The sequence below is a fragment of the Piliocolobus tephrosceles genome, chromosome 1, assembly GCF_002776525.5.
Source record: "Piliocolobus tephrosceles isolate RC106 chromosome 1, ASM277652v3, whole genome shotgun sequence".
Classification (NCBI taxonomy): Eukaryota; Metazoa; Chordata; class Mammalia; order Primates; family Cercopithecidae; genus Piliocolobus; species Piliocolobus tephrosceles.
Genome location: NC_045434.1, coordinates 179478577 through 179504871, shown reverse-complemented (window position 1 = coordinate 179504871; position 26295 = coordinate 179478577). Strand labels below are relative to the sequence as shown.

The following is a 26295-nucleotide window of genomic DNA, read 5'->3' as shown; positions in this document are numbered from 1 at the left end:
CAGACTGGAGGCTCATGGAGCCAAAGTGGAGATTACCTTCAGGCGGATGTCTCCGTCCTGAACGGGTCTCCTGAGCCACTTGGTGGCTCAAAATGGACCTCGGACCCACGCAGGATTTCTGGCCGAGGGAGGTAAAGAGGAGACAAGGGCACTTACCCCAGAGAGGCCGTGAGAGTGAGGGAAGCAGGTCTCAGGTCCTGGTCCGTCTGTGGCGTGGGAGCAGGAGGAGGTTCCTCAACCCCTAGAGGCCTGAGGAGGGGTCTCCTCCCAGGTCTTCGGCACCAACTGATTTGTTTTTCTAAGACCAGCCGAGCGAGCGCAAAAGAACCAGCGGGTAGGCAAGTGTAGGAGCAAAACTGCAAGTTTATTTTTGGTCACTTAAGATGTGGGGAAGAGGTCTGTTGGCCTCCGGCAAAGAAGGCCGGCAGAGTCCCCCGGTGGGGCTCTCGACGGAGTTCCCACAGTCCCGACATCCCGACAAGAGTGGGGCTGTGAGAAGGCCGGGTGGCTCACTGGCCAAGAGTGGCTTTTCTAGGAGTGGGAGGGCATTAGGCGGGGCACGGGCGTGTCGGGGGGCGTTCCACAGGTGCGACCAGGTAAATCTTGGTCTCTTCGGATTGACGTCACCTGGCGCATGCCCAGTTGATCTGCACTTTCCCGGGCGCCGGCTGCATTTTCACACGTGCGGGAAGAGTTGGTGGTGAAGAAGAACCCGGAAGTGCACCATCTTGCTTCCATTCGTCCAAACAAGAACCACACTGAAACAGGTAAGGAGCCATTTCACTTTATCTGTGATTGTCCCTTCCTCAAACCAGCACAGCTCAGCTTGGGTCACAGGTTCTTCCTTGGGGGAAAGAGAAAAGCAGAACATACATCTAATGTTCTGGCCTTTTGGAGGGCTGCCTGTGGGCTGGTTTCTTTTCTTGCATAACTTGATGTACTAATGGAACTGGAATACTCTGGATGCCTGGGGGCCACTGAAAGCAAGGGAGAATAGAGTTGGGAAGTACATCTTGCTGCAACACTGGAGGGTCTGTAGTGCCAGAGACAGAGTTCAACACAGCACAATTGAGAGAAGGCCCCCAATTTGTGGCTTCTCTCTTGGGAAGGAAGGAGAAGAGCAGAACATGTGTTAGTATTCTGCCTTTTGGGAGAACTGCCTAAGGGACTGGTATTTGTCACCTAATTTGGGGAGCCAACATAATTTGAATGCCTGGGGGCCACTGAGCACAAAGGAGAGCAGGGAGACTTGCTGCAGTACTACCAGAGAACCTGCAGTACCTCAGACAGACACTAGAAAGAACAGGAAATTATACACTTCTGAAAGTAACAACAAACTGGCAAAGGTCTATAATTGGGAAATTGCAAGCATGAGCCCAGAGAAGTAACATCCCCACCGAAAGGATTCGGAGGTTCCCAGAATCTACCTTGGCTGCTTATTGAAGCCAAGACCTTATTGAAGGTCTTTGTCTGTATGAAGCCAGTCTGTGAAAAATCAGAAAAACAATGTGTGAATGAAATGAGAATGTCAATAGAGACAGAAACAAAGAACCAAACAAATTCTGAAACCGAAGAATACAATAACTGAATTGAAAAATTCACTACAGGGGTTCAACAGCAGACTTAAGCAGAAGGAAGAATCAGGTAACTTGAAGACAGATTGAACTTAGTGAGTCAGAGGAACACAAAGAAAAAAAAGAATGAAGAAAAATTTAAAAATCCCAAGGGATTTATGGGATACCATCTAGTGGGTCAATATACACATTATGTGAGTTCCAGAAGAAGAGGGAGAGAAAGGGATTGAGAATGTAATTGAAGAATAATGACCCAAATTTCCAAAATCTGAGGAATGAAATGGACGTCCAATCCCAAGAAGCTCAAAGAACTCCAATTAAGATGAACCAAAGAGGCCCACAATAAGGAGCACACATTACAATCAAACTGTCAGCAGTTAAAGACAAAGTCTTGAAGCTAGCAGGAAAAAAGCAAGTCATTGCATACAAGGAAACTTTATAAAATTATCAGGGAGTTTCTCAGCAGAAACCTTATAGGCAAGAGGGAATGTGGTGGTGTAGTTAAAGTGCTGAAAGAAACACACACACACACACACACACACACACACACACACACCCTGCCAAACAAGAACACTACATCCAGCAAAACTGTCCTTCAAAAATGAAAGAGAGGCGGGTATGGTTACTCATGCCTATAATCCTAGCACTTTGGGAGGCTAAGGTAGGAGGATTGCTTGAGGTCAGGAGTTTGAGAATAACCTGGACAACATAGCAAGACCCTATCTCTACACACACACACACACACACACACAAAGCTGGTGTGATGGCATGAACCTGTACTCCTAGCTACTCAAGAGGTTGAGGTGGGAAGATCACGTAAACCCAGGAATTTGAGGTTAGAGTGAGCTATGATCATGCTACTGCCTTCCAACCTGGGTGATGGCAAGACAATGCTAAAAAAAAAAATAAAAATAAAAAAAAAGAAAGAAAAAAAGGAAAAAAAGAAAAGAAAAGAAAAGCTTACTAAGATAAGCAAAAGCTTAGGGAATTCATTCCCACAACACCTGCCTTACAGGAAATGTTAGGATGAGTCCTCAGATTTAAACTAAAGGATGCTAGACAGCAACACAAACGTGCAAAAATACACAACTCACTAGTAAAGGTGTATCTATAGATAAATACAGAATACTGTAATACTGTAATGTTGGTATGTAAATCCCTTAATAACTGGTATATAATTTAAGAGAGAAAAACACAAAAACTCAAACTGCATTGATGCATACAAAGTATAAAAAGATGTAATTTGTGACATTGATAAAGTGGGGGAGAGGTAAAGGAGTAGAGTTCAATGTAATTGAAATTGTTATTAGCTTAAAATAGATTGTTATAACTATAAGATGTTTATGTAAACCTCATGGTGGCCATGAAGAAAATATCCATAGAAGATGCACAGGAAAAAAATGAGAAAAGAATCAAAGCAAGTCAACACACACACAAAAATCAGTGAAACACAAAGGAAGGGCACCAAGAGAAGAAAAGAGAGACAAAATAACTACGAGACAGACAGAAATAATAATAAAGTGGCAATGATAAGTTCTTTCCTATCAGTAATTACTTTAAGTGGATTAATCTCTGCAATTAAAAGACATAGTGCAGCTGAGTGAATAAAAATAATTCTGGTTTCTAGTTCCACGTGTAAGGAGCTTAGAAGTCACCCCTCTGTTTTAGCAATAAGTAAAAGCTGAACAAACTAAAAGATCAACAGCTCTTCTTAGATCCATAAAAGAAGTGAGGTCACAGGGCAAATCATTGCCCCTGAAACTGGAGAGACAGGTAGATACAGAGAATCACAACATACCACAACAGAAACCTGTGTGGAAACCAGTGCCAGGGTAGGAAAACCTAAACTGTAACTGATGAACTTCTGGAACATTTGGAGAGCTCCCAAGGGACTGGTACTTGAAATTCTGTAGAGCTCCTTGTTTCATTTAGGACTTTCACTCCATTCCTTTTCTGAGAAGGGTCTTTCTCTTTCTTATCAGTGAAAGGAACAAGTCTGTCCTTCCTGGTTTTCTGTTAAGCTAAGCCCATTTCAATTTAGCTCCTTCTTGAATTCCAGCCAGCTAAGACTTTCCTCTGGAATAAGTCTCAGAAGACTGCAGTGTCCTGACACCAGCTAGAACCAGTGATGTGGCCATTTTCCTGGCACCTGAGACCACTCAGTACCCTACACCCCAGGGAACAGACAGCCCAGCACATCAGGGAGATTGCCCCCAGGACATAAGGAGCCAAAGTTCATGTCACTCAGTCTGAGAGCTGCCTGCCCAGGGCCACCATCACTGACAGCAACTCTGCCCCCTTTAGCAGAGGGGCCACACACTGCCTGGGGGCCCAAGGACTGAACTGCTTGGGGCTGCTGCTACCACTGCCACCATTGGTGCCAGTGCACATGCCATCTTGGGGCCAAGGACCGGACCACCAAGGGCAGCCATCTCTACCACCAGCACCTGTGCATGCTGTCCAGGGACCAGAGGACAATCCGTTTAGGGTCACTGCTGCCACTACTGATACTCGCATGCACTGCCTGGGTATCTGAGGACTGGCCCACCCAGAATCCATATCTACAGCAAAGCTTCACCACAACCTTCACAAACAACTGCAGCCTAAGTCAATGAGGAACTTGGAAATACTGGTGACACTGATTACAGCTGTAGGAATCATACAGACACTACACTATAACGCTCACTCAGAACCAAAACTGAACAACCCTACCCAATTGATACTATAGATACATCTACAGGAAAAAGTCTTCCCCTATGAAAGCTACTTCATAAAATTGGAAGAAGTGACTATTATACTAGATGCATAGATAACAACATAGAGACACAATAAACAAACAAAAAAGGCAAGGAAACATGACACCTCTAAAGGAACACAATAATTATTCAATAATAGACCCCAAAGAAAAGGAAGTCTATGAAATGCCTTAAAAGGGATTCAAAATAATGATGTTAAGGAAACTCAGGAAGCCGGGCACAGTGGCTCATGCCTGTAATCCCAGTACTTTGGGAGGCCAACGCGGGTGGATCACTTGAGGCCAAAAGTTCGAGACCTGCCTGGCCAACATGGCAAAACCTCATCTCTACTAAAAATACAAAAAAATTAGCTGGGCATGATAGTGCATGCCTGTAATCCCAGTTACTTGAGAGGCTGAGGCACAAGAATTGCTTGAATCCAGGAAGCAGAGGTAACAGCAAGCTAAGATCGTGTGCCACTGCACTCCAGCCTGGGTGACAGAGTGAGACTCAATCAAAAAAAAAAAAAAAAAGAAAGAGAGAAAGAAAGAGAAAGAGAAAGAAGAAAGGAAGAAAGGAAGGAAGAAAGAAAGAGAAAGAAAGAAAGGAGCCTATATGACATATAGGATATCATCAAGAGAATAAACATTTGTGTTTTTGGTACTCCAGAAGAAGAGCTGGCAAAGGCATAGAAAACCTACTTAATGAAATAATCACTGGAAATGTCTCAAGTCTTGAGAGAGAAATATAAACAACCAGATATGGAAAGCTCAAAAGTCTCCAGATAGATTCAACCACAAAATGTCCTTTCTGAGACATATTAAAAACTGTCAAAAGTCAAAGACAAAGAGAATTCTAAAACAAGAGAAAAGCATCAAGTAGTATATATAAGGGAATTCCCATCACAGTAACAACAGCATAAACCTTACAAACCAGGAGAGAAAGGACACATATATTCAAAGTGCTAAAGGAAAAAACAAAACAAAACTACTAGCCAAGAATACCCACCAAAAGTATCCTTCAGAAATGGAGAAATAAAGTTTTTCTCACGTAAGCAAAAATTGAGGGGCTTCATCACCACTAGACTGGTCCTAAAAGAAATGCTTAAGGGACTCCTACATTTGCAAGCAAAAAGATGATATCAACACTTATGAAAACACAGAAAGGTATAAAACTCACTGGTAGAGTTGATATACAAATAAAAAAAAGAATCAAACATTATCACTACAGAAAACCACCAAATTGCAAGAATAAACAATAAGAGAGGAGCAAACAATATATAAAACAATCAGAAAACAATTACAAAATGACGAGAGTAAATCTTCACCTATCAATAGCAACCCTGAATATAAATGTTTCAAATTCTTCAATTAAAATGTATAGAAAAGCTGGACGGATTAGGAAAAAAATAAATAATAAAAAAAAAAAAAAAGGCCGAACTATATGCTGCTTACAAGAAAGTCACTTCACCTTTAAACATGTAATAGACTGAAAGTGAAGGGATGGGAAAAGATATTCTACACAAACGGAAACCAAAAGCACACGAGAATAGCTATACTTTTATCAGACAAAATGCACTTTAAGTAAAAAAACAGAGACAAAGGTCATTATATAATGATAAAGGAATCAATTCAGAAAGAAGATTGTGAATATATATGCATGCAACACCAGAACACCCAGATATGTAAAGTGTATTAGAGCTAAAGAGAGACCACAATACAATAATAGATGGGGACTCCAACATCCCACTGTCAACATTGGACAGATCATCTGGACAGAAAATCAACAAGGTAATATCAGAACTGGAAATTCATTTTTCTATTTTTTTCTTCTCCTTCCTTTACATAGAAATATGTTTTTCTATGTTTAACTTTAACCTATTAACATTTATCTATAGCTGGTTTGATTTTTCTCTCTTTTTTTTCTCTTTTCTTTTTTCTGACCACAAAGATCCAGAAGATATCTACAGTTGGTTTGAAAGTTATATTTTATACTTCTGGAGGTTTCCCCTAACTTACCTACACTCACATTTATACTTTTTATATACATAATCACAAGGTCCCACAATAGGCTGTCTGCAAGCTGAGGAGCGAGGAGAGCCAGTCCAAGTCCTAAAACTGAAGAACCTGGAGTCCAGTGTTTGAGGGCAGGAAGCATCCAACATAGCAGAAAGATGTAGCCTGTGGTCATTTCTCCAGTGCCAGAATGCATAATTGGCATAGACATACTTAGCAGCTGGCAGAACCCCCACATTGCTCCCTGACTGGTAGGGTGAGGGCTATTATGGTGGGAAAGGCCAAATGGAAGCCATTAGAGCTGCCATTAGAGCCATTAGAGCTCCACAGATTAGAAACTAATCTGTGGAGATTAGTTTCACCATCAAGGGCTTGAAAGATGCAGGAGTGGTGATTCCCACCACATCCTCATTTAACTCTCTTATTGGACTTGTGCAGAGGACAGATGGATCTTGGAGAATGACAGTGGATTATCGTAAGCTTAACCAAGTCATGACTCCAATTGCAGCTACTGTACCAGATGTGGTTTCATTTCTTGAGCAAATTAACACGTCTCCTGGTACCTGGTATGCAGCCATTGATTTGGCAAATGCTTTTTCTCCATACCTGTCCATGAGGGTCACAAGAAACAATTTGCCTTCAGTTGGCAGGGCCAGCAATATACCTTTAGTGTCCTACCTCAGTGGTATATCAAGTCTCCAGCTTTGTGTCATAATCTTGTTTGGAGAGACTTTGATCGATTTTCTTTTCCACAAGATATCACACTAGTCCATTACATTGATATCATTATGCTGATTGGATCCAGTGAGTGAGAAGTAGCAAACACACTGGCCTTATTGGTGAGACATTTGTGAATCTTAAGAGGCTCATATATCTACTCCAATTGTGGTAGAAGTTTCCATTCTTGCAACCTGAGTTAGGTTGCAAACTTTGACTAGATGAATTACAGAAGGGTGTAATTTGAATCCTGTAGAAGGATATGGACTAGAAGGCCCCTGTTGTCATGGTGACTATGAAAACGACTCACTGTATCCAGATGTAGCTCAGGTAGAATCATTCTGGAAGCCTGCAAAGCTCAGATCCTGCTCCCCAATGTCAAATCTCTAACCAATAATGACCTTATCGTGTTAACAAATTTTCAGCTCTATAGCTTCAACTTGTTTAAGATGTCAACCTCAGTTTTCCTGACAAGGTAACTATCTCACAGCCATGAACTGTTGAGCCAGTCACCTCAGCTTGGCCCCCTGAGTTGGTAACTCTATCATGGTTGTGAATTCTTGACCTAGTAATCCGAACTCCCTGGAGATGCTAGAACTCAGTGAGTAAGTGACTTTTCAAACCTGAAAAGGCTTAGAATTAAAAACAGAGATGATAAATAAATCAAACCTATTATGTTAATAATTTTATGTTTATAATAAGTTCATATGTGGGGGAGTATGGTACTTAAAGTGTAATTTTAATGTAATATGGCATATTGAAGAATCCAATAGATTAACTTAATTTGATCAATTAGACCTGTGAGGTGTATGAAAATTTAATTAGGGTTATAAATAGTATTAGAATATTTGACAATTAGACCTAATAAATTTGCATGTTTAATATACATAATAACTTTTAGTTGAGTACTTGGGAAGGATTTGCTTATCAGGGATGGAAATTTTTTGTTTTTTTTTTAATTTATAATTTAAAAAAATTTTTTTCCATAGGTTTTTGGGGTACAAGTGGTGTTTGGTTACATGAGTAAGTTCTTTAATGGTGATTTGTGAGATTTTGGTGTACCCATCACCTGAGCAGCATACACTGCACCCTGTTTGTTGTCTTTTATCCCTTGCCCCCTCCCACCCTTCTCCCTAAGTCTCCAAAGTCCATTGTATCATTCTTATGCCTTTGTATCCTCACAGCTTAGCTCCCACATATCAGTGACAGCATACAATGTTTGGTTTTCCATTCCTAAGTTACTTCACTTAGAATAACAGTCTCCAATCTCATCCAGGTCACTGCAAATGCTGTTAATTCATTCCTTTTTCTAGGTGAGTAGTATTCCATTGCATATATATGCCACAGTTTCTTTATTCACTCATTGATTGATGGGCATTTGGGTTTGTTCCATGATTTTGCAATTGTGAATTGTGCTGCTATAAACATGTGTGTGCAAGTTATCTTTTTCATATAATGACTTCTTTTCCTCTGTGTAAATACCCAGTGGTGGGATTGCTGGATCAAATGGTAGTTCTGCTTTTAGTTCTTTAAGGAATTTCCATACTGTTTTCCGTAGTGGTTGTACTAGTTTACATTCCCACTAGCAGTGTAGAAATGTTCCCTGGTCATCTCATCCATGCCAACATCTACTGTTTTTATTTTTTGATTATGGCCATTCTTGCAGGAGTAAGGTGATATCACCTTGTGGTTTTGATTTGCATTACCCTGATCATTAGTGATGTCGAGCATTTTTTCATGTGTGTTGGGCATTTATATATCTTCTTTTGAGAATTGTCTATTCATGTCCTTAGCCCCTTTTTGATGGGATTGTTTGTTTCATTTCTTGCTGCTTTGTTTGAGTTCGTTGCAGATTCTGGATATTAGTCCTTTGTCAAATGCATAGATTGTTAAGATTTTTTCCCACTCTGTGGGTTGTCTCTTTATTCTGCTGACTGTTCCTTTTGCCATGCAAAAGCTCGTTAGTTTAATTCAGTTCCAGCTGTTTATCTTTGTTTTTATTGCATTTGCTTTTGGGTTCTTGGTCATGAAATCCTTGCCCAAGCCAATGTTTAGAAGGGGTTTTCCAATGTTATCTTCTAGTATTTTTCTAGTGTCAGGTCTTAGATTTAAGTCCTTAATGCATCATGGGTTGATTTTTGTATAAGGTGAGATATGAAGATCCAGTTTCATTCTCCTGCTTGTGGCTAGCTAGTTATCCCCATGCCATGTGGTGAAAAGGGTGTCCTTTCTCCACCTTATGTTTTTGTTTGCTTTGTTGAAGATCAGTTGGCTATAAGTATTTGGATTTATTTTTGAGTTCTCTATTCTGTTCCACTGGTCTATGTGCCTATTTTTATACCAGTATTATGCTATTTTGGTGACTATGGCCTTATAGTATAGTTTGAAATCAGGGAGTGTGATGCCTCCAGATTTGTTCTTTTTGCTTAGTCTTGGTTTGTCTATGTGGGCTCTTTATTGGTTCCATATGAATTTTAGAATTTTTAAAATAATTCTGTGACAAATGATGGTGGTATTTTGATGGGAATTGCATTGAATTTGTAGATTCCTTTTGGCAGTGTGGTCATTTTCACAATATTGATTCTACCCATCCATGAGCATTGGATGTGTTTCCACTTGTTTGTGTTATTTATCATTTCTTTTAGCAGTGTTTGTAGTTTTCCTTGTAGAGGTCTTTTGCTTCCTTGGTTATGTATATTCCTAAGTATTTTATTTATTTATTTATTTTTGCAGCTATTGTAAAAGGGATTGAGTTCTTGATTTGGTTCTCTGCTTGGTTGCTGTTGGTGTATAGAGGAGGTACTGATTTGTGTACATTAACCTTGTATCCGGAAACTTTGCTGAATTCTTTAATGAGTTCAAGGAGCTTTCTGCAGGGGTCTTTGGGTTTTTGAGGTAAACAATCATATCGTCAGCAATGGTGACAGTTTGACTTCCTCTTTACCAATTTGGATGCCCTTTATTTCTTTCTCTTGTCTGATTGTTCTGGCTAGGACTTCCAGTACTATGTTGAAGAGAAATAGTGAGAGTGGGCATCCTTGTCTTGTTCCAGTTCTCAGAGGGAATGCTTTCAACTTTTCCCCATTCAGTATTATGTCGGCTATGGGTTTGTCATAGATGGTTTTTATCACATTGAGATATGTCCCTTGTATGCTGATTTTGCTGAGAGTTTTAATCATAAATGGATCTTGGATTTTGTCAAATGCTTTTTCTGCCTCTATTGAGATGATCATGTGATTTTTATTTTTAATTCTGTTGAAGTGATGTATCACATTTATTGACTTGCCTAAGTTAAACCATCCTTGCATCCCTGATGTGAAACCCACCTGATCATGGTGGATTATCTTTTTGATATGTAGTTGGATTCAGTTAGCTAGTATTTTGTTAAGGATTTTAGCATATATGCTAATCAGGGATATCAGTCTGCAGTTTTCTTTTTTGGTTATGTCCTTTCCTGGTCTTGGTATTAGGGTGATGCTGGCTTCATAGAAAGAATTAGGGAGGGTTCCTTCTTTCTCTATCTTGTAGAATAGTGTCAAAAGGATTGGTATCAATTCTTCTTTGAATGTCCGGTAGAATTTTGCTGTGAATTTGTCTGGTCCTGTACTTTTTTATCGTTGTTGGTAACTTTCTAATTACCACTTTAATCTTGCTGCTTGTTATTGGTCTGTTCAGGGTATCTAATTCTTTCTGATTTAGCTAGGAGGGTTGTATTTTTCCAGGAATTTATCCATCTCCTCTAGGTTTTCTAGTTTATGCGCATAAAGGTGTTCATAGTAGCCTTGAATGATCTTTTGTATTTCTGTGGTGTCAGTTGTAGTATCTCCCATTTCATTTCTTTTTAAGGTTGTTTGGATTTTCTCTTTTTTTCTTGGTTAACCTTGCTAATGATCTATCAATTTTATTTATCTTTTCAAAGAACCATTTTCTTGTTTCATTTATCTTTTGTATTTTTTTTTGTTTCAATTTCATTTAATTCTGCTCTGATCTTGGTTATTTCCTTTCTTCTACTGAATTTGGGTTTGGTTTGTTCTTGTTTCTCTAGTTCCTTGAAGTGTGACCTTAGAATGTCAGTTTGTGCTCTTTCAGTCTTTCTGATGTAGGCATTTAGGGCTATGAACTTTCCTCTTAGCACTGCCTTTACTGTATCCCAGAGATTTTAATAGGTTGTGTCATTATTGTTGTTCAGTTCAAAGAATTTTTAAATTTCCATCTTGATTTTGTTTTTGACCCAGTGATCATTCAGGAGCAGTTTATTTAATTTCAATGTATTTGCATGGTTTTGAAGGTTTCTTTAGGAGATGATTTCCAGTTTTATTCCACTGTGGTCTGAGAGAGTGCTTAACATAATTTCAATTTTCTTAAATTTATTGAGGCTCCTTTTGTGGCCTATCATATGGTCTGTCTTGGAGAAAGGTCCATGCACTGTTGTATAGGATGTGTATTCTGGGGTTGTTGGATGGAATATTCTGTATATATCTGTTAATTACATTTGTTCCAAGGTATAGTTTAAATTCATTGATTTTTTTGTTGACTTTCTGTCTTGACCTATCTAGTGCTGTCAGTGGAGTATTCAAGTCCCCTACTATTATTGTGTTGGTGTCTATCTCATTTCTTAGGTCTATTAGTAATTGTTTTATAAATTTGGGAGCCCCAGTGTTAGGTGCATATATGTTTAGAATTGTGATATTTTCCTGTTGGATAAGGCTTTTTACTATTATATAATGTCTCTCTTTGTCTTTTTTTAACTGCTGTTGCTTTAAAGTTTGTTTCGTCTGATATAAGAATAGCTACCCCTGCTTGCTTTTGGTGTCCATTTGCATGAAATGCCTTTTCCCACCCATTTACTTTAAGTTTATGTGAGTCCTTATATGTCAGGTGAGTCTCTTGAAGGTAGCAGATAATTGGTTAGTTAATTCTTATCCATTCTGTGATTCTGTATCTTTTAAGTGGAGCATTTAGGCCATTTACATTCAATATTAGTATTGCGATGTGAGGTACCATTCCATTCATCATGCTATTTGTTGCCTTGTTGTTGTTGTTTTATAGGTCCTGTGAGATTTATGCTTTAAAGAGGTTTTGTTTTCATGTGTTTCCAGGATTTGTTTCAAGATTTAGAACTCCTTTGAGCAGTTCTTATAGTGGTGGCTTGGTAATGGCAAATTCTCTCAGCATTTGTCTAAAAAAGACTGTATCTTTCCTTCTGTATGGTGCTTAGTTTTGCTGGATACAAAATTCTTGGCTGATAATTGTTTTGTTTAAGCAGGCTGAAGATAGGGCCCCAATCCCTTCTAACTTACAGGGTTTCTGCTGAGAAATCTGCTGTTAATCTGATAAGTTTTCCTTTATAGGCTACCTGGTGCTTTTGTCTCACAGCTCTTAGGATTTTTTCCTTCATCTTAACTTTAGATAACCTGATGACAATGTGCCCAGGTGACGATATTTTTGCAATGAACTTCCCAGTTGTTGTTTGCACTTCTTGTATTTGGATGTCTAGGTCTCTACCAAGGCTGGGGAAATTTTCCTTGATTATTCCCCCAAATACGTTTTCCAAACTTTTAGATTTCTCTTCTTGCTCAGGAACACCAACTATTCTTAGGTTTGGTGGTTTAACATAATCCCAGACTTCTTGAAGGCTTTATTCATGTTTTCTTATTCTTTTTTCTTTGTCTTTGTTGGATTGGATTAATTTGAAGACCTTGTCTTTGAACTCTGAATTTCTTTCTTCTACTTGTTCAATTTTATTGCTGAGACTTTCCAGAGCATTTTGCATTTCTCTAAGTGTGTCCAATGTTTCCTGAAGTTTTGATTGTGTTTTTTTTTTATGCTATCTATTTTCTTGAATATTTCTGTCTTCACTTCTTGTATCATTTTTTGGATTTCCTTGCATGGGGCTTCACCTTTCTCTGGTGCCTCCCTGATTAGCTTAATAACTAACCTCCTGAATTCTTTTTCAGGTAAATCAAGGATTTCTTTTTGGTTTGGATTCATTGCTGGTGAGCTACTGTGACTTCTGGGGGGTGTTTAAGAGTCTTGTTTTGTCATATTACAGGGTTGCTTTTATGGTTCCTTCTCATTTGGGTAGGCTCTGTCAAAGGGAAGGTCTAGGGCTAGAGGCAGCTGTTCAGATTCTTTTGTCCAATGGGGTGTTCCTTTGATGTAGTACTCTCCCCCCTTCTGTATGGATGTGGCTTCCTGAGAGCCGAGCTGTAGTGATTGTCATCTCTCTTCCGGGTCTAGTCATCCAGCAAGTCTACCAGGCTCTGTGGTAATACTGGGGGTTGTCTTCACAGAGTCCTGTGATGTGAACCATCTTTGGGTCTCTCAGCTGTGGATACCAGCTCCTGTTCCAGTGGAGGTGGCAGGGTGGTGAAATGTACACTCTATGAGGGTTCTTAGCTTTTGTGGCTTAATGCTCTATTTTTGTGCTGGCTGGCCTTCTGCTGGGAGGTGGTGCTTTCTAGAGAGCATCAACTGTGGTAGTATGAAGAGGAACTGGTGGTCGGTGGGGCCCTAGAACTCTCAAGAGTATATGTCCTTTGTCTTCAGCTACCAGGGTGGGTAGGGAAGGACCATCAGGTGTGGGCAGGGCTAGGGATGTCTGAGCTCAGACTCTCCTTGGGTGGGTTTTGCTGTGGCTTCTGTGGGGGATGGAAGTGAGGTTCCCAGGTCAATGAAGCTATGTTCCTAGAAGGATTATGGCTGCCTCTGCTGAGTCACACAGGTTGTCCAGGAAGTGGGGAAAATCTGGCAGTCACAAGCCTCATCCAGCTCCCACACAATCCAAAGGGCCGGTCTCACTCCCACTATGCCCCGCTAATGGCACCGAGTCTGTTTCCAGGCAATGGGTAAGCAGGGCTGGGAACTTGCCCCAGGCTACCTGCCTCCCAGGTTTGAAAGAAAAGGGCTTGAGTTCTTCCCCAACCCGTGAAGTCTGCAAGCAGGATTCACACCCTCCCCCAAGTTCTGGTCAGGAGGCTTCTCAAATGCTTCAAATTGTTACAAAGTGCATCTGGAGACTTTCTTCTCTCCGTGGCATTTTTCCTGCACCTCTGGCCACCCTCTCAAACAAGTCCTGTGATGCCAGGCAGGAATGGCCTGCTTGGGGACTCAGCGAGTTCCCAGGGCCTTTCCCACTGCTTCTTCTACCCCTGTATTTCACTCGGCTCTCTAAATTGACTCAGCTCCAAGTAAGGTCGAAATCTTCTCCCAAAAACTAGATCTTCAGTTTCCCTAGTGGCGGCATGTGTTCAGGGGCAGAGGATCTCCCTTTCCCACTTCCACAGTTTGGCCACTCACAGTATTTGGGGTGTCTCCCAGGTCCTGCAGGAGCAGTTCACTTCCTTCAGAGGGTCTGTGGGTCCTCACAGGATTCCTGACTTATTCCTGCAGTCATTCTGGAGTTAAAATTCACCATGCGAGCCTCCACATGCTGCTCTGTCCATCAGAGTCAGAGTTGCAATCTAGTCCTGCCTCCTCAGTGATGGAACTTGACTGGTTAGGCATATGACAGGTATAAAATGAAAAAAGAATATATGAAATTTACAAATTCAGTTTAAAATTCTAATATAATTATGTTGCATAAGCTTATAAGTGAGACTGTTTAAAAGAGTTTAGATAGTTCTGCCTGAGTTACTTGAACGATGATAAAAGATCCCCTTAAACTTAATTATTATTTTATATAAGCTTAGTTTATAAGTATACTATTCTATCTGTAAATCTATATAATAGATTATATATAATAGACTTACAGATAGAATAGTATACTTATGAACTGAATTTTAAGACTTAAATAAACCTAGGTATTGAGTTTTAAATTAATAAATTAAATATTAACTTAAAACCTAAACTGCTGTAAGTAGTCTTTTTGTGCTCACAGAATCTGCCCTCAGACATGAAAAAAAAAAATTGCATGACACTACTGTTATCTACATTTAACAGATGAAGAAACTAACACTCAGAAAGGTTAAGAAGCCAGAGTCAGCTCCATGAATGTCTGGCTCTAAAACCTGTGTCCCCACTTAACATATGGCTTCCTTGACTGGCCAGCTCCCTAAAGAGCCAGGTGACTTGGGAACAATTAAATAAAATGTTTTGAAGTAACTTTACCAAGGTCTGATTACATGTATTATAGATTGATTTTATAGCTAAGCAGTCAATTTCAGCTTAAGAAAAGAGCATTTTTTGGCTCATGTAGCTGAAAAGTTTGACTTCAAACATGGTAGCATCAGATATGGTAGCTACAGACTGTGTTGGCTCCATTCAGAGACAGGCTTTCTTTCCCTTTGTGCTACAAGACGGCTGGAGCTATCCCTCTGGGCTAAAGTACAGCTAAAACATGGACTGCCTCTCTTCTAATTGTTCTCACAAAAGAATCATTTCATCTCGCTGATATGAGTAGGTCATGGGTCCATTCTGGAACTGATCACTGTGACCAGGGGAAGGTGATGCTTTAATGGTCATGCCTGGGGTCAGAAGTTGACCCTTGGAGTTTGGGGTGGAGTTAACTATTACATAAACATATGAACTGAGAGTAGGGAAGGAGCGACCTTCCTTGAAAAGGGTGACTGGATGGCAGGCAGCCAAAATAGATGCCCACTATAGGGGGCAACCTTACCTCTCTTACTTTAAAGTTCTTTGTAGTACCTCACTATATCATTCATATTTACTGCTGACATTTACTCTTTCTTTTGGCCAAGAATCATGATACTACACTATAACTTGAGTGTCATTTATTTCTCCTGTGACTGCATGTCGAAGGCAAGGGATATCTGTATTGTTTTTCTTCAGTGACCTATGTAAATGCTTGTCTAAATGAAAAAAACCTAGATTACAGGAGACTGGGTTTGTTACGTAAGAGAAGAAATGTTGGAAAAGTGTTTTTAGGGAATTGTAGGTGGCAGCTCTGTAGTGTAAGGAGGAAAAGTCAAATTCACTAAACGCTTATTGATAACTTTCTTTGTGTTAGGCTGATCTGTCTTGGGGACAGTGTTCCAGTGGCCTTCAAAGAGCAACCAGTCTAAGCCAGGTGTGGTGACTTGCACCTGTAGTCCCAGCTGCTCAGGAGGCTGAGGTGGGAGGATTTCTTGAGCCTGGGAGGCTGAGGCTGTAGTGAGCCATGATTGTGCCATGCATTTCAGCCTGGGTGGCAGAGCAAGACCCTGTTTTAAAAACAAACAAAAAACAAAGAGTAGTCTAGAGGAAGAGACTGGTTCCTTCCTCTGGAAGAGAAGGGTATTAGTTACTGTCATTTGGTTTTGGCCTACATCTAGGTTATTATGGATTGCATAGAGCTTTGGTAATAGACTGAGTCCTGGAGAAGGTTTGGGTTGCCATGTATGATGTTGGTTGGGTTTAAGGTTCTTATTTTTCATTTATTGAGCATCCCTGTCAAATTCTTGACACCCAGAGCCTGGGGCATGGGAATGAGCAGGTAAGAAGACTCCCAGGATAGGCCCCGGTCTTGATTCAGGGTTACACCCATTGCTCTGTTAACAATGTGAGGAACCTAGCTAAAAATAGAGATTGAGATACCCACCAAAGCACAGACATAGGGGCAGACTGGGATAAAGCAGAGACCCATGCTGCCAGGCATCCAGTGAAACAGTGCATTTTCCCAAAGACAGCATGACTGCTGAGATGGAAGCATTACTGCCCAGTTCCCGAGGGAGGCTGTGAGGGGTGTCTGGGCTTCAGACTCAGTTTAATAGAATTGCTCATACTTTTTACTTTGGCTGTGCAGAGGAAAGACATCTATAAAACATTGCACTCATTTGGAAAACCTGACTGTGGTCATTTTGAAGCCAAGGCTTGCTTAGAAAGTGTGGAAATTTATAAAGTAAAGGAAATTGATAAAGTAAAGATCTGCGCAAGGGTTTCCTCTGCCTAATCCTCCTACCTTCCCCATTCAAACCTAAACTCGAGCCTGCTGCTCTCCAGCCAGCGTTGCTCTTGCCATGGCTCTCAGGGATGCTGACACGCAAAAGCAGGTAAAGCATATGATGGCTTTCATTGAACAAGAAGCCAATTAGAAAGCAGAAGAAATAGATGCAAAGGCAGAAGAAGAGTTCGACATAGAGAAAGGTCGGCTTGTGCAAACCCAAAGACTAAAGATTATGGAATACTATGAGAAGAAAGAGAAACAGATTGAGCAGCAGAAGAAAATTCAGATGTCCAATTTGATGAATCAAGCAAGGCTCAAAATCCTCAGAGCGAGAGATGACCTTATCACAGACCTACTAAATGAAGCAAAACAGAGACTCAGCAAGGTGGTGAAAGATACACCCAGGTACCAAGTGCTGCTAGATGGACTGGTTCTCCAGGGTTTGTACCAGTTGCTGGAGCACCAAATGATTGTTCGTTGCGGGAAACAAGACTTCCCTCTGGTAAAGGCTGTGGTGCAAAAGGCAATCCCTATGTACAAAATTGCCACCAAAAACAATGTTGATGTCCAAATTGACCAGGAGTCCTACCTGCCGGAGGACATAGCTGGTGGAGTTGAGATCTATAATGGGGATCATAAAATAAAGGTTTCCAACACCCCAGAAAGCCAGCTGGATCTCATAGCCCAGCAGATGATGCCAGAAGTCCGGGGAGCCTTGTTTGGTGCAAATGCCAGTAGGAAGTTTTAGGACTAAGCCTTCAGGAGGTAGAGCTCGTTCTCAGCTCTCCTGCTGTGATGTGGAAGATTCTGATATTTGAAGAAACACGAATGTTTCTGTAGCTTCCTCTTTACTGCCCCAATATTGCTCTGTATTTATCAGTGATGCCCCTCTGTCACTAACACCTTGCCTAATTGTTCACAATGGCGGAAAGCTTCATGGAATATGATCAGGACCCACCTCCAGTTCATCTGAAAGTAACACAGCATCCGTTTGGTTCTGCAGCACTAGGGGAGGGGGCAGATGGTGGCTGCATGGGCTTCCTGGGTCTCTGCTCTCCGTCTGGCCTAGAGGTGATGTGTTTGGTATCACAGCCCTGCAGTTCCCACTGTTGAGGCTTAGGGTCTATGTGGCACACCACTCCTTCCAGCAGTTGTTGCTTCACTGTTACCTGTTTAGGCCTAGAAGTTTTCTCTCACCTGTACATGTGATTTAAAATCTAAGCCCTGAATATACTTTATTTATTAAAAGAGTTATGTGGATTTTTTAAAAATGTGGAAATTATGTTCATGTTGTACTGTCAACAAAGATACAAATTTTTTAAAAAAAGAAATAAAAAGAAAAGAAAAGAAGTAGAATTTAAAAAATCTTTTTAAATGGAAGTATGGGAAAATAGGAGCAGAGCTGAAAGAGGAGCCATGCAGACCCAGGAAAGAACAGCTCATGTTCCCTTTCCCTCCTACCTCCCTGGAGGCAGGAGCTAATAAGGGAAGATAGCCACTGTGACACTCCTTTCTCAGTGTATGTGGGTCTGAGATAAAGGTGGAGGGGGACTTCTTCTGGGAGTGAAGAGGGAGTAGCCTACCCTCCTGGACAAACACAAACCCTGATGTTGTTATATCTGGGCTGAGGACAGTTGTCCATTTCTCACCACTTCTATTAGGGTTTTCAAGAGAAACAGAACAAATATATAATCTATTTGTTCTGTTTCTCTTGAAAACCCTAATAGAGGTTCATTATGGAAATTGGCTCACATGATTGCAGAGGCCAAGAAGTCCCACATTATGCTTTCTGCAAGCTAAAGAACTAGAAAAGTATGTGGTATGATTCAGTCCAAATTCAAAGGCCTGAGAATGAGGGTAACTAGCAGTCCAAGGCTGAAGGCCTGAGAACCGGAAGTGGGTTGGGGGTGGTGCAGGGAACTGCTTGTATAAGTCCTGGAGTGTGAAGGCCTGAGAATCAGGAGCTCTGATGTTCAAGGGCAAAAGAAGATGGGTGTCATAGCTCAAGAAGAGAGAGAGAAAACTCTTTCTTCCTCTGTCTTTTTTTTTTTTTTTTTTTGAGACAGGGTCTCACTCTGTTGCCCAGGCTGGAGTGCAGTGACGCAGTTTCGGCTCACTGCAATTTCCACCTCCCAGGCTCAAGCGATTCCCCTGCCTCAGCCTCCTGAGTAGCTGGGATTACTGGCACCTGCCACCATGCCTAGCTAATTTTTTGTATTTTTAGTAGAGACAGGGTTTCACCATGTTGGCCAAGCTGGTCTCAAACTCCTGACCTCGTGATCTGCCCACCTTGGCTTCCCAAAGCTCTAGGATAACAGGCGTGAGCCACTGTGCCCGGTTGCCCTTTGGTTTTACTCAGGTGGACCCTTAATGGATTACATGATAACTGCTCACACTAGTGCCAGTGGATCTTTTTTACTCATTCTGCTGATGCAAATGCTAATCTCCTCTGGGAACACCAGCATAGACTCACCCAGAAATAATGTTTAACCAGCTGTCTGGGCATCCCTTAACCCAGTCAAGTTGACACATAAAATTAACCATTACAAGTCTGCCCCTTGGGAACTTGGCATCCATATGTATCTCCTTAAACCATAGTTAGTATCCAAATAATGACAATAACAAGGTCATAATTCCACTTAACATGATACAACCATCCTGCATGCAACAAAAAATGCAGTAATCCCTTTTCCAGAAGACGAAGTAGTCTGTGAGTGATGTGTAGTCTTCTGATATCCCATACTTAAAATACTAAGATGTATTTTAAGTATTAACAATACTAGTACTTATAATACTAGTATAAAGTCAATACATCTTATGTTACATGATAAGGGGTAACAAAGGAAAGAAAACAAAGATATTTGTTTAATATATGTATACATACACACATTTAAAAAAAATAGGAATGAAATACAACAATAACAGTCTTCTTTTCTGTAACTGATGACATGGTTGTAGCTCATACTTACAACTACCATCTTCAACTACCCATTCTGTATTCCCTTTGCCTTCAGCAAGAACCTCAGCTGGTCTTGGTTCTTAACCTAGGAGGCCAGGGTTGGTTTGGGGGCAGAGGGGAGGTAAGCCAAACCTTCATTCCTAAAGGGGCTGGGCCATTCAAAGCCCTGCCTGGTATGGGTTGTTGTAGTTTTCCATTGACTTTAACCACAGGACACAGTAATACTGAGACATCCTAAGGGATCTCCTGTGTTCCAGACATATTCTTTCTTACCTCTTTTATGTCAGATTTCCCCATGGTAGTCATGGTAGTCCCCAGCCAACACCATAACTCCCTTATTGGCCTGTTGACTCAGAGGCACGAGGGGAGCCCAAAGTGGTTGGATGGCAGTCTTAACTTCTAGTTCAATGGAATTTAGTTCAATTGTCTCTCCTGGTGGAAGCAGTCCTCCCTCTGGATCCAGCAGAGCATACCTTTGTAGAAACAGGAAGCAAAATTTTTGTTAGCGGATCAGTAGGGAATTAGTATGTGGTGCCCTTCCCATTTCTACCCCTTGATTCCTGGACCATAAATCCTGACTATGGGAGAAACAGTACTGTATGTTGGACATTCATTCAGAGCACATACAGCCTTCTGGAGAACCTTGCCTCTGCCTTGCAAAGTATTGCCACTTAGCTGGCTCTGTAAGTGAGTCTTCAAAAGGCCATTCCACCATTCTATCAAGCCAGCTACTTCAGGATTGTGGGGAACATGACAAGACCAATGAATTCCATGAGCATGGGCCCACTGTTGCACTTCTTTGGCTGTGAGGTGAGTTTCCTGGATAGAAGCAATGCGGCATAGAATGCCACAATGGTGAATAAGGCAAGATGAGAGTCCCTGGATGGTAGCTGACAGAAGCATTGCATGCAGGGAAGGTGAATCTGTATCCAGAGTAAATGTCTATTCCCGTAAGGACAAAATGTTGCTCCTTTCATAATGGAAACGGTCCATTATAATCAACCTGCCACCAGGTAGCTGGCTGATCATCCTGGGGAATGGTCCTATATCGGGGGCTCAGTGTTGGTCTCTGCTCTTGGCAGATTGAACACTCAGAAGTGGCTATAGCCAGGTTGACCTTGGTGAGTGGAGGTCCATGCTGCTAAGCTACACATAACCTCCATCCCTGCCACCATAGCCACTTTGTTCGTGAGCCCATTGGGTGTTGACATGGGTGGCTGGGGAAAGAGGCTGACTGATAACCACAAAATGGATCACCCTATTCACTCAGTTATTAAAATCTTCCTCTGCAGAGGTCATCCTTTGGTGAGCATTCGTATGGAACACAAATATCTTCATGTCTTTTGCCTATTCAGAGCAGTCTCTCCACATACTCCTTCCCCAAATTTCTTTGTCACCAATATTCCAACCATGTTCCTTCCCAGTCCCTGGCCATCCAGCCAAACCATTAGTTATAGCCCATGAATCAGTATATTATCGCACATCTGGCCATTTCTTCTTCCAAGCAAAGTGTAGAATCAAGCACACTGCCTGTCGTTCTAACACTGGGAAGATTCCCCTTCAGCACTGTCCTTCAAGGATGTCCCAGAGAGGGCTGTAGTGCTGTACCTGTCTACTTTCAGGTGGTGCCTGCGTATTGTACAGAACCATCTTTAAACCAAGCCCAAGCCTTCTCTTTCTCTGTCAACTGATCGTAGGGAACCCCCCATAAGCCCATAGGTACAGGTTGAGAGAAAGAAAGCAGTGTAGCAAGAGCGACCATAGGCATTTAGGCCATTTATTCATGTAACTCACTAGTGCCTTTAGGGACTGCTGTGGCCTTATTACCTACATAACACTTCTATTTGATGATGGGGAGCTGCTATGCACACACAACTTTATGGCTTGTTGAGTCGGATAACACCTCGTTCATGATGGGCAGCTCAGGTAACATGGTAACTTAGTGGCCTATGGTAGGTGTTTAGTTTCTACTAAGGCACAGTAGTAGGCTAAGAGCTGTCTCTCAAAAGAAGAGTACAGTCATGCACTGTGTAATGTTTCAGTCAGTGATGGGCCACGTATACTGCTGTGGTTCCATAAAATCATAATACTGTATTTTGTACTGTACTTTTCTAGGTTTAGATACATGAATACTTACCACTGTGTTGCAGTTGCCTACAGTATTTATACTGTACAGGTTTATAGCCTAGGTGCAATAGCCTAGTTGTAGAGTAGGCTATGATATCTAGGTTTGTGTAAGTAAACTGTATGATGTTTGCACAATGGCAAAATCGCCTAACAACACATGTCTCAGAACATATCCCTGTCATTAAGTGACTCATGACTGTAGTTATCTGCCAATAATGTCAAGGCCTTGCTCCAAAATCCAAAGGCCTGCACTGTGATTTGCCTATGCACACCTGCCAAATAGGCTCCCAACAGCATCCCTATCTGCCATAGACTCATCAAGCACCACAGGATCTGCTGGATCATGTGGGCCAAGTGGCAGAGCAGCTTGCACAGCAGGCTCAACCTATTGTAGAGTCTTCTTTTGTTCTGGGCCTCATTTAAAACTAGCAACTTTTTGGGTCGCTTTGTAAATGGACCACAGTAACACAACCGAATAGGGAATATGTTGCCTCCAAAATCCAAAGAGGCCCACCAGGTATTGTGCCTCTTTCTTGGTTGTAGGAGGGGCCAAATGCTACAACTTATTTTTTACCTTAGAAGGGATATGTCTCACACCACCAGCCCTCTAGAAATTCCACTGCGTAGAAACTCCTGAATTTTAGTAGCATTTATTTCCCACCCTCTGACATGCAAATGTCTTACCACTAAGTCTCAAGTATACTTCTTGCTCACTAGGTCCAATTAGCATAATGTCATCTATGTAATGGAAGAGTGAGATATCTTGTAGAATGAAAAGATGATCAAGATCCCTGAAAACTAAATTATGGCAGGACTGCGAGTGGATGTACCCCTGAGGTAGGGTGGCGAAGGTATATTTCTGACCTTCCAGCTGGAAGAAAACAGTTTCTGGTAGGCTTTATAGACAGAGGTGACAAAGGCATTTCCCAGATCAATAGACGCATACCAGGTACCAGAGGATGTGTTCATTTGTTCAAGCAATGAAACCATGTCTAGTATAGCAGGTGCAGTTGGAGTCACCAGTTGGTTAAGCTTATGATAATCCACTCTAATTCTGTAAGATCATTTGTCTTCTGCACAGGCCAATTAGGAGAGTTGAATCAGATGTAGTGAGAATCACCACCGCTACATCTGGTATCACTAAACTCTGCAATGAAAGGAATGCAGTATTGCTTTTGTTTTACTGTTTTCCTAGGTGGAGGCAGTTCTAGTGGCTTCTAGTGGCCTTTCCATGATAATATCATTGTCAGGGAACCAAAGTGGAGGTTCTACTAACTGCTAAGTATATCTGTTCCTTATGCATCTTGAAACTGGGGTAATAACCACAGGATGGGTTTGGGGACCCCCTGAGCCCACTGAGAGATGGACCTGAACTAAAATTCCATTAATCACCTGGCCCCCATAATTCCCTACTCTGATTGGAGCGCCACAGTGCCATTTTGGGTCTCCTGGAATCACGGTCAGTTCAGAGCCAGTGTCCAGTAGTCTCTGAAAGGTCTGATGATTTTATTTTCCCCAGTGCACTTACTGTGATTAAAGACTATAGGTCCCTTTGAGGAAGGCTGAGGTAAAGACGAACAGTATAAATTTTTGGTAGTGCACCAAGATCCTTCCTCCAGGGGACCTGGATTTCCCTTAATTCAAGGGGTTCTGGATCTGTAAACTGGCTCAAGTCTGGGAATTCATTGAGGGGTTGTGACTCTTTTTTAAAATGATTTGAGCTACACTTATTGTTCACTTGATCTGGAACCTTTCTGCTTATACAGATCACTTCTGGGAACACCATGATTAACTAGTTAACACCATAAGTCTGCAGGAGTCAGGCTATTCCTATTGCTACTTTGACTCTGCTGTCCATTATACTAACTATGCCCACCATACCTTTGGCAGTTTAGTGCTGCTACTTGGCCCCTGCCACCACATAATCTAATTACTCTGACTGCCTTTGTTTTCCAGTTCAGTGGCTGTGATTCCCACTGTAAGATCTGGCCTACAGAAGAGAGTGATCAAGGATATTGGAGATCTCTTCAAAAATTTCATTTATTTATTTATTTAGAGATGCAATCTTGCTCTGTCGCCCAAGCTGGAGTGCAGTGGCGTGATCTAGGCTCACTGCAACCTCTGCCTCCTGGGTTCAACCAATTATCCTGCCTCAGCCTCCTGAGTAGCTTGGATTACAGGCGTCCACCACCACACCTGGCTAATTTTTTGTGTATGTACTTTTAGTAGAGATGGGATTTCACCATGTTGGCCAGGCCAGTCTCACACTCCTGACCTCAACTGATCTGCCCGCCTTGGTCTCCCAAGGTGCTGGGATTACACCCTCATAAATTTCTTTCTAAAAGTATTGTGCAAGATGTCTTCTGGACTCTCTTCATATGTGTTAGTAGGTCTTAAATGACAAATTCATTGTAACATTCCAATTTCCCCAAGCCTTTGAATCCCTTCCTCTACATTAAACCAGAGACATTAGGCATTTCCAACTTGCATCATCATGGGCCACCTTTTTCAGCCAAAAACCAAACAACTAGAGCCCCTTCTAACTTCCCCAAGTGACAACATTAAATGCAGAATCTCTGCTTAGTGGGCCCACATCAATAAATTAAGCCTGTAAAGAAGGAGCAGGATTGAAAAATAATAAATTAGGCCATCCAACTTTATGTTCCTTCTGCCATTATTATATACTCTTAATATCCATTCCCACACATGTTCCCTAAATTTATGCTTGTATAAGAAGAAAACTCAAGTAATTCTTTTGGAATATAACATACCTTCTCATGAGCCATACCTCACTTTAGGGGCCTGCTGGGACTTGAGTCTAGTTTGGGGTATAGAAGAAAGAGGAGTGGTGAGGATGAGTCCTGAGAAAAATCAACATGATCTTGCTTAGCAACTGCTTTAGTGGAGGCCACTACCATCCCTCAGGCAATTTAGGATTAATCCCACTGGGCAGAGGTAGAAAAGCCAGTACCACTGCAGTCAGGGAGGCTATTTTTGTTGGGAGCGAGGAGGCCACTTTTGCTGGGGTTGGGGAAGCCACTTCTGCTGAGAGTAGGCAGGCAACTTTTTCTGGGGGTGGAAAGAACTCTTCCACTGGCAAAGGAGACTTATCAGAATTTAGGACAATGTCCTCAGCTTCATTAGGGTGTTCCCCTAAGTCCCCATCCTAACATATTGGATGGGACATTATTTCCCAATCAATACCCTCATTTCAACAGTAGGCACCTTGTAAGGCTGGGTGTTCCATTTGCATTGTAATTCAGCCAATTATAAGATAAGATCTTCTGTTTCATTTGTAGCAATTTCAGTCCTGAGGTTATAGGAGATAAGGCTCTCCCTCAGGGCACATGTAGAAGCTCTTAGACCATTTATGTGAAGCTCAAGCTGGTAATTTGAATCTCTGAGCTCATCCTCCTCTTTCTTTTTTCTTTTCTTTTTTTTTTTTGAGACGGAGTCTCGCTCTGTCACCCAGGCTGGAGTGCTGTGGCCAGATCTCAGCTCACTGCAAGCTCCGCCTCCCGGGTTCACGCCATTCTCCGGCCTCAGCCTCCCGAGTAGCTGGGACTACAGGCGCCCCCACGTCGCCCGGCTAGTTTTTGTAGTTTTTAGTAGAGACGGGGTTTCACCGTGTTAGCCAGGATGGTCTCGATCTCCTGACCTCGTGATCCGCCCGTCTCAGCCTCCCAAAGTGCTGGGATTACAGGCTTGAGCCACCGCGCCCGGCTCATCCTCCTCTTTCACCATTTTGTTCAGTGACATTAGGATCAACCAACCAATGGCATTATATTCCTTGGTTTTCCAAAACTGTTTGAAAGTATCATATACAGAGTTACTTAGGTTCTTACTTCTTATATTTGGTGAACTAGGAGCATCTAATGCATATCTTTATAAATAGCTCATGCAATAGCCTACTAGATATAGAGTCCTTAGCATCTTGAAATCTAAGGAGATTGAAGAGCCAATTCCATAAACCCCAAAACCAGTTCAGAAAACTCATCCTTAAAATTGTTTCTCTAGAACCACTCTCAGTATAAAAATCTGCATTCGTCAGCGTTCTTGAAAAAACCGGAACCAATAGGATATTTACATAGATATTAAGGGCAGATATATGATAAGAATTGATTCAAGTGATTGTAGAGGCCAAGAAGTCCCATGATATACTGCCTGCACAAGAAGTCACATGATATACTACCAGGAAATATGGTAGTGAAATTCAGTGTGAGTTTGAAAGCCTGAGAACCAGGGGAGCCAATGATGTAACTCCCAGTCCAAGGCTGGGGGCCTG

At 41.6% G+C, this 26295-nt stretch overlaps 1 long non-coding RNA gene and 1 pseudogene across 1 annotated transcript in view; one reads left to right on the top strand and one right to left on the bottom strand.

The window, feature by feature from the left end:
• Window positions 1-610: 610 nt before the first annotated feature.
• The window catches only part of LOC111548719, a 38207-nt gene continuing 12522 nt past the window's right edge, over window positions 611-26295 (bottom strand). Inside the window, exons 2-3 of the long non-coding RNA XR_002733504.2 lie at window positions 20157-20356; window positions 611-758 (exon numbers count right to left, since the gene is read on the bottom strand). This is a non-coding gene — a long non-coding RNA (uncharacterized LOC111548719). The remainder of the gene's footprint in view (window positions 759-20156; window positions 20357-26295) is intronic.
• On the top strand, window positions 16904-18193 carry LOC111548718 (annotated as a pseudogene).